The sequence below is a fragment of the Eulemur rufifrons genome, chromosome 1 (assembly GCF_041146395.1).
Source record: "Eulemur rufifrons isolate Redbay chromosome 1, OSU_ERuf_1, whole genome shotgun sequence".
NCBI classification, from domain to species: domain Eukaryota; kingdom Metazoa; phylum Chordata; class Mammalia; order Primates; family Lemuridae; genus Eulemur; species Eulemur rufifrons.
The window spans coordinates 42,265,022-42,282,537 of record NC_090983.1 but is presented as its reverse complement, the minus strand read 5'-3'; the positions used below and the strand labels follow the sequence as shown (position 1 = coordinate 42,282,537).

General features: G+C 33.0%; 1 protein-coding gene across 3 annotated transcripts in view; it reads right to left on the bottom strand.

Annotated features, from left to right (window-relative positions):
• Positions 1–17,516, bottom strand: part of TFPI (tissue factor pathway inhibitor) — a 69,385-nt gene that overhangs the window by 40,303 nt on the left and 11,566 nt on the right. The window lies entirely within an intron of this gene.

The following is a 17,516-nucleotide window of genomic DNA, read 5'->3' as shown; positions in this document are numbered from 1 at the left end:
GGAGGTGTTAGATATGTCTATTACCTTGATTGTGTTGCTGGTATCATGGGTGTTTGCATATGTAAAAACTCATCACATTGTACATATTAAATATGAGCAGTTCTTTGGATATTAATTATACCTCAATAAAGTTGTTCTAAAAACCACTAAAATAAATAAGATCTTTGCCTATATTATGCAGACATGAGTTCTTATACATGTGTTCAGCACATGAATCATTCTAGCCTCCTCTCTTATTTGTAACAGGAAGAAAGAAATCTGATTCCCACCATCTACCAACCATTTAATTAATTGTTCAATTCTAATATACATGTATAGCAATAATTAGAATTGTTAACTCATATCCCCATGGTTACAACTTTATTAACTAGTGTGCAGTGTGTCTGTGTGCAGCTACTTTTCCATTAGATTTACAGACTTCATTTATATCCAAAGTTACTTAGGTCTGCACTTCTGCACCTTGAACTCCTCTGGTGAGGTTGTTCCATGCATTTGTAATATATTGAGATTTTCTTGCCACAGTCCATATTCTTTCCTGGGATTCCTGGCCTCTTAAATCATATTTTTAATTTGTGTGCATTATAGTACACTCTGTCATATAGTTGCAGTCATACAGGATGTAGCCTTTTAAGATTGGCTTCTTATGCTTAGCCATATCTATTTAAGGTTCCTCCATATCTTTTCATGGCTTGATAGCTCATTCTCAGTTTTTCTTATCACTGAATAATATTCCATTGTATAGATTTACCACAGTTGTTTAGTTACATATTGAAGGACATCTTGGTTGCTTCCAGTTTTGGGGGATTACTATTAAAGCTTCTATAAACATTTGTGTGCAGCTTTTTGTGAGGACTTAAATTTTCAAATCAATTGGGCAAATATCTAGGAGGGTGATTGCTGGATCATATTTTAAGACAATGCTCTAATTTGTAAGAAACTGGAAATCTGTTTTCCAAAATAGCTATATCATTTTGTATTCCCACCAGCAATGAAGGAGACTTCATGTTGATCTACACCCTCACCAGCATTTGAACTGTCAATTTCTTGGGTTTTAGCCATTTTAATAAGTGTTTACTAGTATCTTATTGTCATTTTAATTTTCAATTTTTTGATGACAATAATGAGTATATTTTCATTGCTTATTTGCCATCTGCATATTTTCTTTGATTAAGTAAATTTTCAGATCTTTTGCCCATTTTTAAATTAGGTTGTTTGTATTTTATTGTTAAGATTTAAGGATTCTTTGTATATTTTGGATATATGTTCTTTATCAGATATGGGCTTTGCAAATACAGTCTGCAGGTCATGTTTTTAATTTTGTTTTTGGTGACTTTCAGGATGCTACTAAAGGACTTGGTGGACTTTGATTTCTTTGGTCTTGCATCACATTGTGCTAATATGCTTGGAAATACACTGACATTAAAAACCACTATCTAGGTATAACAAATAGTTCAATATCTCAGAGTTCATCAGTTTTAAAGTACAATTGGACTATTTCCTTAATATTTTGACTTATACTTTCCTGCCTTAAAATTTAGTTACCACATTTTTTCCTACAGAATCATATTTTTACTATTTTACTTTCTTTCTATTTGGTTGATATTTCATTGTTTGGACAACTGTAGCATCATTTTAAATGTATAACTTTTTATTATGTATTATTTCTTTGACATTTTGCAACTGTTCAATAATCCAATCTTTATAATTTATTTAAGCTTTCTTATTATAGAAGTCAGCTTAATAGAGTTCATGGATAACATCAGACTGTTGATGAGTCAGTGGCTGGATACACTTATAATCAGGTTTCTAAATTAGTTAAACCTATCATAGGTAATCTTGCACCTAGTTTCTTTCAAACATCTTTTTCAAAGACCCTTTCATATGTGTGATTTATCAAGATATAGTGTGACAATACAATCAAGAATGCTTTGGGCATTTATTTAAATTTATGAACTATAGAAAATCATTCTGTTTCAAAGAATATTTAACAGATGGAAGTTGACTTAGTATTTTTGAAAATGGATGTAAAAATACAGTTTTTTCATAATTTACTTTAAAAATTAAGCATAATTTTTGCACCATCAGAACTAATCAGTCATACTGATTCTTAGATTGGGAACCTCTTTTTGATTTATTGGCTTAAGAGTCTCTTCATAAATCTTCATTAATTTCTAATTTGGCATCAGAAGTTGTTTAAGCAAGGATATTATATAAATGTGTTAATGACTAGTTGTGCATGATAACATGTTAGACACTAAGGGAGATTTAAAAGTGTAAGCAAAGCCTGGGACCCTTAAGAAATTTACACTCAAGATACCTTGAGAAATAATGCCACAGAAAAGGAAAGTCAGATCTTCTGAACCAGAAAAATATTTTAAAAAGCATGTTGTGATTTATGCTTTGTTAAAATCCAGGTTATGTGGAGGGATAGCGAGAAGACAATACAGTAAGTGGAATTGACAGCTAGAATATTGCAGAGGGTCACACTGAAAATTACAAACAGGGGGCTATCATTGGAGCTACAGAGAAAAGGGCAGATGTGAGGGACTCTCTGAGTTAAGTATTGATAAAATTAAGCAATTGAGTAGATAAAGGATATTAAAGACAGAGGATTCAAGATATCTTGAGTTTTTGTGCTATTCATACAACTAGATAAATTGAAATAAGTGTTGATTGCTGTGCATATTACAGATAAATTCAGCTCTGGAAAGATTGCCTTTGAGGTTATAACATTTTTAAGTGGACCAGTATAAAGGCAGTTACAGACATGGGGCAGCAGCTGGGTGATGTTCTGCTGTATCATCATCATCTTCATGAGGCAGGATCATTTCACCAATGACTTTCAATAAGTCATTCCCAACTACTTCAACTTTATTTCCTATCAGTCTTTTTCACAATCACTTAGTTTTATGGACTTCACCTATCAGTCTTTTGGGTTCATTGAAACTCTAATACTTGAATACTCTAAGGCTATTCTATGTTTAGTACTTTGAACTTACTATTTCTTACGCTGGGGACACTCTTCCACAAGATCTGGAATGGCAAATTCCTTCTTTATTCAGGAACCTGGTCAGATATCCTTCCACCAAAAGAAACCACCACCTGTTCCTCCATCTCTCTCTATCATCATAACCTGATTTTTTTTCGATTATTTGTCCTTCATTATTGAATTGTAAGAGTTCTTTTTATCATTATGAGTATAAATTCTTTGTCAAATATATATGCATTGTAAATATTTTCTGTCCTTGACTTGCCTGCTAATTTTTGTACAAGTGCCTTTTTAATCTTTATAAATCTGATTTTTAAATAATTCAACAGCTATTAGTATATTCACAGACTTTTACAATATCATCACAGTCAATTTTAGAACATTTTCATTATCCCATCAGGAAATTCTTCACAGTTTAGCCATCATCCCCAACTCCTCAATTTCCATATCTCTACATAAGTGGAAAACAATTATTCTACTTTCTGGCCCTATATATTGCCTATTCTGGAAATTTTATTTAAATGGAATAATATAATATGTGCCTAATAACATTTTCAAGGTTTATCCATACTATAGCATATATCAGTACTTTATTTCTTTTTATTGCTGAAAATATTCTGTAGTATAAATATGCCATGATTTATCTATCTATTCATCAGTTAATGAACATTTGTGCTGTTTCTACTTTTTGCATATTATGACTAGTGTTGCTATGAACATTTGTACACAAGTTTTGTTGTGAACATATGTTTTCATTTCTCTGGGGTGTGTACCTAGGAGTGGAATTGTTGGATCATATGGTAACTCTATGTTTAATCATTTGAGGAATTGCCAGGCTGTTTTTCTAAGTAGCTGCACCATTTTAAATTTCTACCAGCAATGTCTTGCTTCATTTAATGAATAGCACTTATCACCATTTATATACTTATTTGCTTACATGTGTGCTGTCTCCATAACTAAAATTTTTTCCATTTTTAGCACAGGCATTTTACATAACATTCACAATTCTATGCCCAATACTCAAAACAATGACTGATGTAAGTAATACTTGATGAATAAATTAGGATAAACTTTGTAAGCTAAAATTAAGCTGCCATACAGATCTCTGGATATATGTAGGTAGTTTTATTTATTTTTGCCAATTTCACCAAAAATAAAGAGATCAGAAACAAGTATTATGAAATGGTGCCATCAATATTTTTTTTCTAATTATGTCTTTTGCATTGCTTATTTCACTTTTCTAAAGGTATGAAATATTTCAATTAAAATTTTATTTAAAAGGAAACTTTTAAAAGAAAATAGAGCACAAATGAAGTAGATTGAATATTTATAAAAGTTTGCTTAAGTGATAGGTATTTTTCAGGTCAAAGGAAAAAGACAAGAATAATTTCTGAAATTCAAGCAAAAGAGAAACGTTAAGTGTGTGGAAGAGATGACTAAAGAAATGTGTGATTTAGAAAGAGATAATTAGGTGAAACATATGCATTGTTTGCTATTTAACCATGTATTTATGACGTTAATATTCTTTATGAGAGAATATGTGAAAAATAGGGAAGTGGTCTGACTGGAATCTACTAAGTGAGCACCAAAAATATGGAAAGGAAAAGGGAAAAACTTTGGGATTTTCACTTGTTCAAAATATGAGCTCTTCTACGAACGAACTTCATATCGACTATAATCCCTCTCCTAAGAAGTATGATGCATATCTTAAGGAAACCGAGGGTCAGAAAGGAGATATAAATTCCCCAAATAGAATGAGACAGAGTAATATTTGCACTCATCTCTCTGTGACTCCAGAGTTCATGGATGCTTCACCATACAAAGCTGACTTCCCAAAAATTAGTCAGTTAGTCTCCAGTGTGTCTGGAAAGCCTCCTGTCTCCAGTTGCCTACAGGATTATTCTGATGTGCTTGGTTTATCACTGTGGTGGAGATGGCTCTCTTCTGTATGGAAACCAAGGACCATTAAATCAATCCAAGTGATGCCCCATGCCTTGATCCCAAGTAGCCCCTTTCTTACCCTTTTCCTCTCTTCCTTCCTTCTTCCTTTCCTCCCTTTCTCCTGTTCTTTCTCTCTCACATTTTTTTAAATTCTTTCTTTTTAAAAAATGTTTGCCTGGTGGTTAAGAGGAGGGATTTGGCATAAGACCATGTTTATGGGCTGAATTGCATCCCACTTCAAATTCCTATGTTAAAGCTGTAACCCACAGTACCTCAGAATGTGACTGTGTTTGGAAGTAAGGACTTTAAAGAGGTAACTAAGGACAAATGAGATCATTGCAGGCAGGCCTGAATCCAATATAACTGGTATCCTTATAAAAACAAGATGTTAGGACACAGCTACACACAGAGAAAAGACTCATCATCTATAAACCAGAGAGAGAGGCCTCGGAAGAAATCAACTCTGCTGACACCTTGATCTGAAGCTTCTAGCCTCCAGAACTGTGAGGAAATACATTTCTGTTGTTTAAACTACCCGTCTGTGGCACTTTGTTACGCAAGCCATAGCAAGCTAATACAGACTAGAGAGCTTCAAATACCAGTTCTGTAACTTACTAATTATGTGAATTTGACACTACATTAACTGTCTGTTTCCATTTCCTCATCTATAAAATGGGTATTATATTGGAACCTACCTATAGTATTATGCAAGGATTAAGTGTAAAGGAATTAGAATGGTGACTAGCTTAATAATGCTAGCTATTATAATTTTTATAAGTAATTCCTGACACCATCTTGGGTACACTGTAAAAACAGACGCTCAATATTTATAGAGTTTATCCTGTGTTGAAATGTCATTTCAGACTCTTTGAAGGTCTAAAAAAAACAACTGAAACATAGTACTGATTTAAAAGAAGGTTAGGGCCAAAGTAAGAGACATTTCTGTTCTAATATGGTTAGGTATGGGAGCCGACAATTGCTAGACTACAAGTTGTAAAGTGAAGAAGTACAGATCTCAATGTAAAAGGCATGTTCTCCTGATGATTCAAATCCATTGGAGCTAAAATATTTTGGCAATTTGGCTTTGCTGGCTGTAAGAGAAAAATTCAAAGGGAATAGCAAAGGATATTGAGATCATCCCATGAGAATTTATGAGACGATCCAAAGAGCAAGACACTCACATAGAAGGAAAGAGACTTAAAGTAGGATGAAATTATGACATTAGATTTCTAGTACATCATGTTGGGAAAGGCATGATACAACTATTAGGCAGTAACTGATCTACTCTATCATTAGTTTTGGGGTACACACATTATTTTACCTTTAAGTTAATGAAAAATCATATATGTTGCTTAAGTATATATTATCATAGTGTTCATATACTTTAAACTTTCTAGATCAGATTTTCTTTCTTTATCACATATTGTTGAAGTTATTTGTTTTAAAAGTTTCACTATTAATTGAATAGCTCAATCAGTACTTTGCCATGTCTAAAAGAAATTTAATTTTAGTTGCTTCTTTATTTATGGTGTACCAGTGAAATACAGGAGAGACAAAACCTGACAACCAGAAAAGGAGAAAAAAAGTAACTTGAAGAATCTTTCCAATTTTCTGCTCAGCAGTGGCTAATGTTGTTATCCTCTTGGTGTTTATTACTTCCATCTACTCAATTTGGCTCAGCCCCAGGGGGTCTATCCTTCTACCCACTAGAACCTGCACTTTTTTTTTAAATCATTAACCTCTGTTCTTTTTATTTTTTATTTTTCAACTGTTCCTCATTTTGGGTGGGTTTGCTGCACACCGATATCAAGAAAAATGAATAAAGAAAGGAAACATGAGAATAAAACTATAGTGTGGGAGGCAGACAATAAACTCTACAGGGATTTTAATAGTTTTCTATTTTCTTTTTCTGTTTTCAAGTTTACTTTGTATAAGTAGTATTCTCAATAGAAAATTCCAAAACACTTACATTAACGAGGGTCTGGAAATGGATTTTTGTAAAAAACTTTTCTTAATAGACTGCTAACTCTTGTTCCCCAAAGGAGAACTTGCAGAATCTCAGGGAGAGATTTGAGAGTCAGATTTTTCTCAGGAAAAAGAGTTATTTTCTAAATAAATACATTGTGGGAATGCAAATGTTTGGGCAGTTTCCCAAGGGAAGTCTAAGGCTGTGCAACTGCACATTTGCCACATACCAAATTCTGACAAGTCAGCACAGAGCCTTCTGTATCTCTTTATTAACTTCCCCCTGGGTCCCACATTTTTGGAGTATTGAGTCATCCGTATAAGCATTATTTTGGCATTAAGATTATTTATCTAAGACATAAAATAAAAATAAAATATCATGAGGTTCACTGCATGGTATCTATACCAAATTTATTTTAAGAAATGATATTAGAAGGACAAAGATATATTGTTACAAAACTTTTTAAAATAATTTCCTTTTTAAAAATGATTTCTTATCTATTAGGTTACTGTATCTTGTTAATGATGCTGTGCAATCATTTAGGCAGGTATGTTGAATTTATGTTGAAGATGTGTGATTTATTTTCTAATATGATATGACTAGATGGCTAGTAAGTGACAAGGCTGAACTAGATTCTGAACTACATTATTCCAGAGCATCCTTAAAATAAGTAAGATAAATGGAATAGAGACTGAAGTCCAACTCAGGAAAATATAATTAACAAATATATTAATTACTAATGTTTCTCTATATTTATTTCTCTTGAAATATTACTTTAATTGCAGCTTGAAGAAGATGGTTAGGGATCATTACCAAGGAAACTACAGCATAAAAATTGGTTTCTCTGATTTGCTAATTTTACAAGTACAATTCATTAACCAATATATGTTTTTAACTTGATCATTATTATAATTTTTGATTCAGCACGTTGTCTAAATGTTTTCTATTCTCAGGAGTGGGGAACCTATGGCCTTGAGGCCACACGTGTCCTTTTGGATCCTTGAGTGTGGCCTTTTGACTGAATCCAAATTTTACAGAACAAATCCTTTTAATAAGTTTGGATTTGGTTGAGGTTGTAAAACTTAAAAACTCTGGGGATTTGCCTCTTATACCTGGCAATAGGGCACAGAAGTTTACCCAGCAGTCAAAGCCTGACTGAATAGTCTTAGAACAAGCCTAAACAAGGGATGTCTAAATGAGAAACTTGAAAATCTGTCAAGTATCATATTTTCTTTTTCCCCCTTAAACTTTAGAGGACATAGAAACCATATATCGTATATACACACACTAAAAAAATCTTCATCGCAGACAAGAGCAAATCCTATTTTATTTGAGCCTTGTTTCAAACATGTCATTATAGTCAACTGTTGAATTACCTGGGATTAATTTTTATACTGTAGATTAAGGCTGTTTAGATTTTCTCCCTACATGCCATTTTGTTACCATGGGGTGATTAAATTACAGTTTCTCATTTTAACACATTGACTGCCATGTGAGTTGTATTTAACACATACTAGTTTTGAGCCTTGGGCAGTGTGAAGCAAAACCCTGCAGTTGGTCCATGAAAATCTTACTTGTTGATGTTCTTACTGTTACAATTAATATTGATAATTTAATTCTAAAAAGGTGGATTACATTGTATATAACTCATAGAAAACAATAAAAAATAACAAATTAGAAAGGGTTGTTTTGTTTTAATAAAACACCGTGGCCCCAGGGAAATTTTTTTTTCTAGTGTGGCAGTCAGTGTGTTCATTATAATAATCATAATGCAAATAGCAGTTTCCATTATGGCACCTTCATTATTGTTTTGTTTTTCTCATTTGTATCTCACACTCATCTTAAAAGAATGTTATCCTCATTTTATAGAGGAAAGAAACATGGTTCAAAATAATAAAATAAGTTGTCCAAAAAACAGCTCGTCAGTGGGAGTATAAGTCTATCTGATTCTGAAGCAAATGCCTTTAATCACTGCTCTATTTTGTCAGATTTTTAAAAATAGTGTTGGTGAAAGAAAATTTAAATATTAGTAAAAATCATATTTACACATTGACATGTGAATTTATTAGTGTGATTTGTTTTAATAAAAATGGTAAGTAAGAATTTGAAAAAGGTGGAAAAAATTTGATAAAAGCAGTCACTGTCTTACAACAGAATCATATTTCAAAATGTATTGGTAGAACCAGTTATTTGAAACTCTAAACATACTATATTTTAAATGAAATTCACATTGATAGGCAAAGTAGTAACTAAATTAATTAAAAGGCTCAAGGCTTAAGGCAGGTAGCCTTCAATGAACTAGTCTAGGGTAGAGGTTTGGCTGGAATGCTTCATCAGACCCAGTTTAAGGGGACTTTCCTTTGCTTCCACTTTCAAAGCAGCCTACGAGGCTTGAAATGAATCTTCACCAGATAAGGACATAAGTGATTGGTGGATAAAGCTCACAGGAACTGTCATAGTCTACTAGGGCTTCTATAACAAAATATCATAGATTGGATAACTTAAACAACAGAAATTTATTTCTCACAGTCCTTGGAGGCTAGGGAATCCAAGATCAGGATATTGGCCAATTTGTTTCCTGGTGAGGGATCTCTTCCTGAGTTGCAGATGGTGGCTGCTGCCTTCTTTCTGTGGCCTCATAAGGCCTTTCGTCTGTGTGTGCAGAGAGAGAGAGAGAGAGAGAGAGAGAGAGACACAGAGCCGCGCTCTCCCTCCTTTTATAAGGCCGCCAATCCTATTGAATTTTGACTGCACCCTTATTATCTCATTTAACTTAATTACCTCCTAAATTCCTTATCTCCAAGTACACTGGGGGTTAGGACATCAACATTTTGTAGGGACACAATGCAGTTCAGAGCAGGAAACTTCCTAGTCTTTCAATGAAGTGCCTCTAAATTTGGCCAATAAATTTGTCTCAGAAGTGAGGATGACTACCCTTCTCTCAGAAGAGAGGTAGAGACACATCAGCCCTAGAGTCTACTTTCAAATGTGTAATATAATAGCTATAGACTTCCATCTCTGTTTCTTGCTGCATTATTAAGCTTGAGGCAGGACTGGTCATAACCTATTACGTACCCATAGGAAATACAGAAATCACTAACCTCTTATAATCTCTGCTTTCTATCAGTTTCCCCAAATTATGTGGGTTTTTTTCTTGGTGGTTATTTCAGAGGGAACAAATGTCTTAGGGAAATAACTATACTCTACAAGTCTCTTCCAATAAGTAAATGTCTTTTTTAGTTCACAATAAGGACAGACTTGGCAGGGAAAACAGACCCTCACTGCTTAATCACTTCTCTACCCTCACTCTTCAAGTGCAATTGACTATCACATGTTACAGAACAGAGGACACTGCCCTGGAGGTCAATACTTGTAACCTGATTTGGGATTTTTTTTTTTTCTCATTAGTTAGTCGTGTGAGCTAACTATAAAACTACTCAGAAGTTTTATTCTGAAATTGGAGATTTTTTCATAACTTTGAATAATGAAGTTTGTGTGATAAATACTCTAAGATTCAAAAAGCTAAGTATGTAACATTTGCCATAAGATTTTGAGAAAATGAGCAGTCATCGTCACTAATATGAAAAAGGTGGCAAGACATTGCACGCTGCAGCACAGAGAAATTTCTGTGATAAATTCCTACTAATAGAGTCCTCCTTACTTCTTTGCTCCTACATGCCCTGACTTAATTTCATAAAAGCAATGGAAATATTGCTTCTGTATCAAGTCTCTGCTCAAATGGTTTGTTTTTTGGTACTTGAGTACCAAAGACAAAATAGATCCATGAGTAGGTTCTATTCTTCCTCTACTTTTTAAAGCACTGAACTTGTCTTTATGTTACATATTATACATTTATTTGCTTACTCTCTGTCTTCTCTCAAATGTAAGCTCTTTACATGCAGGCATTATGTCTGGTCACTCTAGAATGGAACAGGAGCTCAGTGAATGTTTGTGGAATACATCAATGAGTTAAAATACACAGTTAAATTTTTTCTTTTTTTACAGAAAGTAAAAAGTCACTGGAGAAATTAAAAACAAATGTATAAACTAAAATTATTTGAAACTGTATCAGTGAAAGTGAATATAATGGGCCTCAATTATATACTAATCCTTTATTGGAGAAGACAATAGTTATTTAACTAAACTATTTCTTCCTTTCTTCTACCCTTCTACTTCTCAGAAAACCTGCCCATATTCTGTGCTTGTAACTCCTATTCTCACAAATCCTACTGAATGGACAATAATGGAGTCACACCAGCATCTGGCCACAACTGACTCACCTGAACACACTCAGGTCAACTACTGCTCTGTTGGAGAGGCTTCCATAGAGGGCCAAACATCAGAGCAGAAGCTATAGTGATCTCAGTTGTTTACATTGTAGTCTCTAGCCTAGCTCACGACTGAGGTTCTCCAATATACTCTATAGTCTTTCAGCTTTCAAGGTCCTTTTATATGAAATGTTTATTGTGTCTACATGAATTCTGTTCTATGACACAAAATGTGATATATTTTATCAGCACCTTATTTATATAATAATCATTTTCTTTCTATAGTTATTGCAAAAATAACAGAAAAACAAATATATTCACAGAATTTTTGCAACCATTTTATTCTAATTGTTTTTAGAATAATTGTATTGAAAATTGCCATTCAGAGATACAGTGCTAATACATACTTTTTGGAGGACCCTGTAGAAGTGTTTATTTCTTTGTACCTTTGCCTAAGGAGTGTGTGTGTGTGTGTGTGTGTGTATGTTCTTTTAAACTTTATCAATTGTTCATTTGGATTTCAATAAGCATTTAGTGGCTGCTACTGTGGACAGTATAATGGCTGTGAGCAAATCAGAGAGATATTTTAGAGAGTATGAGGATGCAAAGTAAGGGTTGGCAATGATAACATTCTGGATTTGCTCTCCTATGTTTTTTTTTTTCTTTTAAAATTATTTAAGGATTAAAAAGAGATGATATGGAGCAAAAGAATATATTAATATTATTTCATAGTAGGCAAGACAGCATGATAAAATGAAATGTATTGAATGTACAAAAGAAAGGAATAAAAAGATCCAAGTTTGATTATTAGTTTTTTAAAGGAAAATGCATTAACCATCTGTGAGATTTAAGTTTTTCATATGTTAAATGAGGCTCTTCTAACCTACTTGTATTTATGATGAGTAAAGATAATATATGTAAATCACACAGCACATAGTGAGTAGCCCTAGTGGATTTTCCTTAGCACAATTTAATCCGTGCCTGCAGACTCCAACATATGTGATTTTCTACACAAGTAGAAAATGCCTTCAGAAAAAGTTTGATAACAGTAGTTAGAGAATTAGCATTTGTTTTCAGAATGATAGATGTGATTGTATCCCAAATCAGACAGCACAAAAAAAAAAAAAAGAAGTTGAAGGTGGGGGGGAGGTAAGTGTGAAGACAAAGAGTTTAGTATCCTTAAATTAAATAAGTGTGTTTTATATCCTTAGTTATATTCAGAGAATTACTGACATCTTTAACATCAGACTACCACCCATCATGTCATCCTCATTCATAACCCTTACCTATTTGAGTTTAGTTTGACACTAAACAGAAAGAGTTAGATACAGACTCTTCTCTGTAGAAAACTGTGAAATAAGATGGAAAAAAATGTGTGTCAATATATCATATCATACTATGCTCAAAATCAAAGAAGTTGAGCTGTATACTCGGTATAGGTGGATTACTTCTCTCAATAATATGAGAGTTGTAAACTGGAAGAGAATAATATCTGGAAGATAGATCCTAGTTAAAGTGAAATATCAAAAACCTTTGAAAAATTGGAAAGAAATCTTGACAAACTTGGACAAAGAGTGAGCAAAGTGTGTGAGAAATTCTGTATGTGTAAGTCAAATGAAGGAAGAACTGTTTTTGTATAATAAACTTTCTTAGAAGAAAAGAATAAACATTTAATGAAAAAATTAGGGAGATTTATGAAGCAGGATTAAATAATGACAGATTGTTCAAAATGTTGAAGCACAAAGTGAACCAAACAAGCAATATACTATATAAAAATCTTCAGAGACATTATCATACATATCCTCCATATTCACATTATAGCATGACAAATATTTGCCACACACACTTAAAAAAGGACATAAAACTAAAAATTTCTCATAACATACATATTTGAAAGTTTTTATGGTGTGATTTGAAGTATATTCTGAAATATCATAAAAGTAGATGCTTCTGACTCATGTTTTGGAATGAGAGGAACTTATTATATGTAGCATAATATTGAAAATGGGATTAGAGAGAGGTAGCCTGATTCATGAGGAAATTAAGAAGTAAATTCAAGACAATTTTATGATTAAATTGATAAGGCAAGTGAAGAGAGAGGAATCAAGGACACTTATAGCTTCTGACTTAAGCAAAGCGGTCAAGGATGGTTGTAGGCACTGAGGTGGGGAGCCTAAAAGAAAAAAAGCATATTGTCTTAGAGTTCAAGGTGAAGTAGTTTGAGTTTGAAGTATTTGGGATACCTCCAATAGAGCCATAAAATAAGAAGCCTAGTATATAGACATGGAGCTCAGAATAGAGTCTCTGCTGGAGATAAAAATGTGAAAATCAGTATATAAATGATGATTATTCCTCTGGAATGGATGAGATTTATTCATTTGGCAAGTACTTATATATATATAGATATATATAGAGAGAGAGAGCGCGCTCACTTGACACAGAGAAAGCACTCTTCTAAGTGCTTCTATAAATATTAATTCATGTAACCCTCATAATGGTTATAAAGTCAATGTGGAGATTAGGAATGAATATCCCAGAAGTGAACTCTGAAGAACAAAGAAGAGAAATAAGTTTCAGGAGACTGAGAAGAAATGGCCAGTGAAGTAGGAGAAAATCTGGGAGGATGTAGTCACACACACAATAAGGATGTATTTACAGAAATTGTCACAAGTCAACAATGTCAAAAGCACTAAGGGTTCCAGAAGGCAAGGACTAACACATATGCATGGGATTTAGAGACGATGACATCACCAGTATCCCCTACAAAAGATTTGTTAGCATGATGTGGCGGCAGCAGGTGAGCTGGGGTAGGCACAGAAACAGAGGCTGAGAAAACAGCAATTTAGGATATGACTTAATAAATCTGTACTGAAAAGTAAGATAGAGCATTTGAAGAGAAATTTTTGTGGAGGGTACAGTTTTATATGGTTCTTCCATTAAAAAGAGAGAGACAAAAGCTAAAAGTAAGAGATAATGGAGGATGAGATCCCAGGCACAGGTGAAGAGGATTCAACTTTGGCCTAAAGAAAAGATGTGTCCTCCATTAAAACAATAGCTTTCCTTGGTTGGGGGTAGAAGATACAACAAAATTTGCACCCATTTTGTGTGATGGGTGTGTGTGTGATGAGAAAGTTGTTGAGGAGTAGATAGGGAGTTGAAACTTTTCTTGCTTGGATTCATTCCTTTGTGAAAAAGAGATTGAGATCATCTTTTCAAACTGACAAGAAGTCTAAGAATGGACTTCGAAAAATGTAAAAGTTTGCTGCTTTCTCTAGGTAAAGTGAAACAAGGCATTAATAATTTATCATTCAAAGATTCCTGGGCTGCTTGGATCCTAAATCATAAATTCATAGTAATTTCTGCCTTAAAAATTTGGTACTCCATCCCTCCAGATTAAACATTTGAATCATTCATAATTGGATTCTTATCAATTGGACAGAGATAAAGGAAAAAGAGTCAGGACTTTAAGAGGAACTAGTAAAAGGAAATATATATGGGATATTATTACTTAATTATCAGCTACTAATTTTTTCTACATGAGTATGTTCTTCATCTAGAAATGCAGATGATATTTTAAATTAGTAAAATCACATTTGGGAATAAAAAATATGAAAATGGCTAAGTGCATATTCATGTTTACTTTAGCAGAGAAAATGATATTACATTTTAAACAATGTAGGCTTCCAACATTATGACATTATTAGGTATGGTGGCACATGCATTTACCAGATGTAATATCCACAGAATTAAATTGGCAATGTTAATGACTAGATAATGTGGGGAATAATCAGGATAATATGAATTTTAAAAGATGTACACAAAAATATATGTGTATTTTAAGATCAACTAAGCAAAAATTGGCGTTCCTATAGAAAAAAATGGTCAGTAAGGCTAAATACATTAGGTCAATGAGATTATGGATGTATTTAAATCTTTTTTCTCCAGCTTTTTAACATGTTGTTTTTGTCATTTTGTTTGTTTGCTTATGAAACAACCATTCTCTACCACTTTGCATAGTTAGAACCCTCCTTAATATGTTTATAAATCCTGCTTTTCAGGAAGGATATCCTATGCCCACCTAAGGAATAAATCTTCATTAATCCACTTTAATCATGACGATTCCACTTTTTTTTTTTTTTTACGGTGATTGGTTTAGATATATCTATGTGATAAACCTCTGGCTAATGAGGTGAGAGGGGACTTATGCTATCATCCAGGGCTGGGGATGGGGTGCTTTTGAAAATCATCCTTCCACTTGTCATGTCTATATGGATACCTGTGATGGGGGCAGCGATCTTGTAATATTGAGGAGGACTACCCAAAATAAAATGGATCTGCCATGAATGATGGAAATAAGAAAAGAAACTGGTTCCCTGTTTATTAACCTTGTTGAAGCATCCTATCTCTGTACCTTGTATAATGTGGGATGATAAGTTTAAACTCATTATTTAAGCTACTTGTATTGTAGTGTTTTCCTATCAGCAGCCCAAACGCAGCCTGCCAGTTATTTTGCTGTTTTTACTTTCACAAACAAGCTAGTAACCAATTTTTAAACTTTTTTGATTGAAGGATGCTTAGAGTATAAGAATATAATATTAATACCAAAAACCCAGATCAGAATCCCCTTTTCTTATCATTAAAACTGTTTTGACATTAAAACAATGCCTAAATTTTTGCCATAAGACAGTAAAATTTTGAGACCATATTTTAAAAGTGTACCCAGATTAAGATAAAATGTGGGAAACAATGAAGCAAAACATTCTGAACCTAAGTAAATTAATATTAGAAACACAGAGTGATTTAAAAACAAACAAAAAACAAATGCCCCAAATAATTGCAGCCTCTATTAACTAATTATGTTTACTTAAAGACTGGCCAATTCACTACAGAAATGGTTCTTGGCTTTGGCTTTTATTACAGGAAGTCATAATTTTCCAGAGAATTACTTCATGTGACATTTCCTAATGTCAGCTAATGAGTAGGATCACAACACATCTGCATTTAGATTGTGACAATTTCACTCAAAGAAAAAAAAAGGCTTTTTACTCTTTCTTTTAGATACAGAAGTAGTTATCATATCTGGTTTTATAAAGCAGGGGAGTTTCTTCTAAGAATAAAAATATTCAAAGCTGTTCACTGTGTAGACATAACATCTTGTTTTCATAGTATTAAAGAAAAGTAAAAAAACAAAAATCCATAGAGAGGAAATAGCAATACAGGCAGAAAAGAGTGGATATCTTCATGTTACGACCAACTAGCATAAAGCATATGCAAACTAAGTTTATTTAAGAAACGAGAACTGAAACGGAGGCAAGGTCACACAATTATATACTATTAGAGCTAAAAGAAACTGTAGAGAAAAGTACCTGAAATATCAAGGTTTTTTAATAATAAGAAAACTGAAGCTCAGAAATTGATTTCTTTTCAAAGTCTCACATTTGCGTATTGGCAAGAGTTCCAACTCAGACACAGAGTATGTGACCATTCAAGGAAAGAATAACTGCAAGCCTCAGAAAGACCCCCTTGTTCCAAAAAATATTTCCCTTTTTTCCTAAAAGTGAATTTCTGTTCACTTAGAATCTCTAGAAATTAGCATTTTCATCCAATCACAAGTAGGAAATTTTATTTTCTAATTTGGGCCAAAGTTCTATAAGTAAAATCTAAGCTAAGAAACTTACTAATTAAAACAATTATCTTTCTTATTTTGGGGGTTTACATGTTTGAAAGATAAAAATAATTTCCCCTAAATAATAATAGGGAATATTAATTCTTGCTGTCAGTTAAGAGAGAAGAGTGAAAGCCCTAGGTGTGGAGAAGGAGAATGAAAAGCAAGAGAGGTACGGTGATGGTAAAGAGATAATTAGAAAGTATAGAACAGGAAAATGTAAATATATTTCTTAAAATTTGTAATAGAAGTCTGAAGAGAATGTGATATACTATAGATCTTTTAATACTGAAAACACAATGAACAAAGTGAAATAAAATGCAATAGAAACACATAACAAAAGAAATAGTGCCAATGTTTCTTATAGTGATGAATACTATGATATCCATTCTACATATAGTTGTCCATAACTACTAAAATGCTTTAAAAAATGTGTGAAATTATTTTGTCTGGATTTTATAATTAAATTTGTAAGACATTTTTTCAAAAACTGGTGATATTCATTTCTCTGAATGAGTTCATCTTTCTTCATCACTATCACTAATTTCCATATTAACTCCATTTGTTTAAAAGCAAAGCTCTTTATAATATGATATTTTTCATTTAAGAGGAGAAAGAACAAATAAAAGTTAGTATTATGATATCTAAACCAAAATGGAGGTTTCTGAGAATACAATTCTGCTCAAT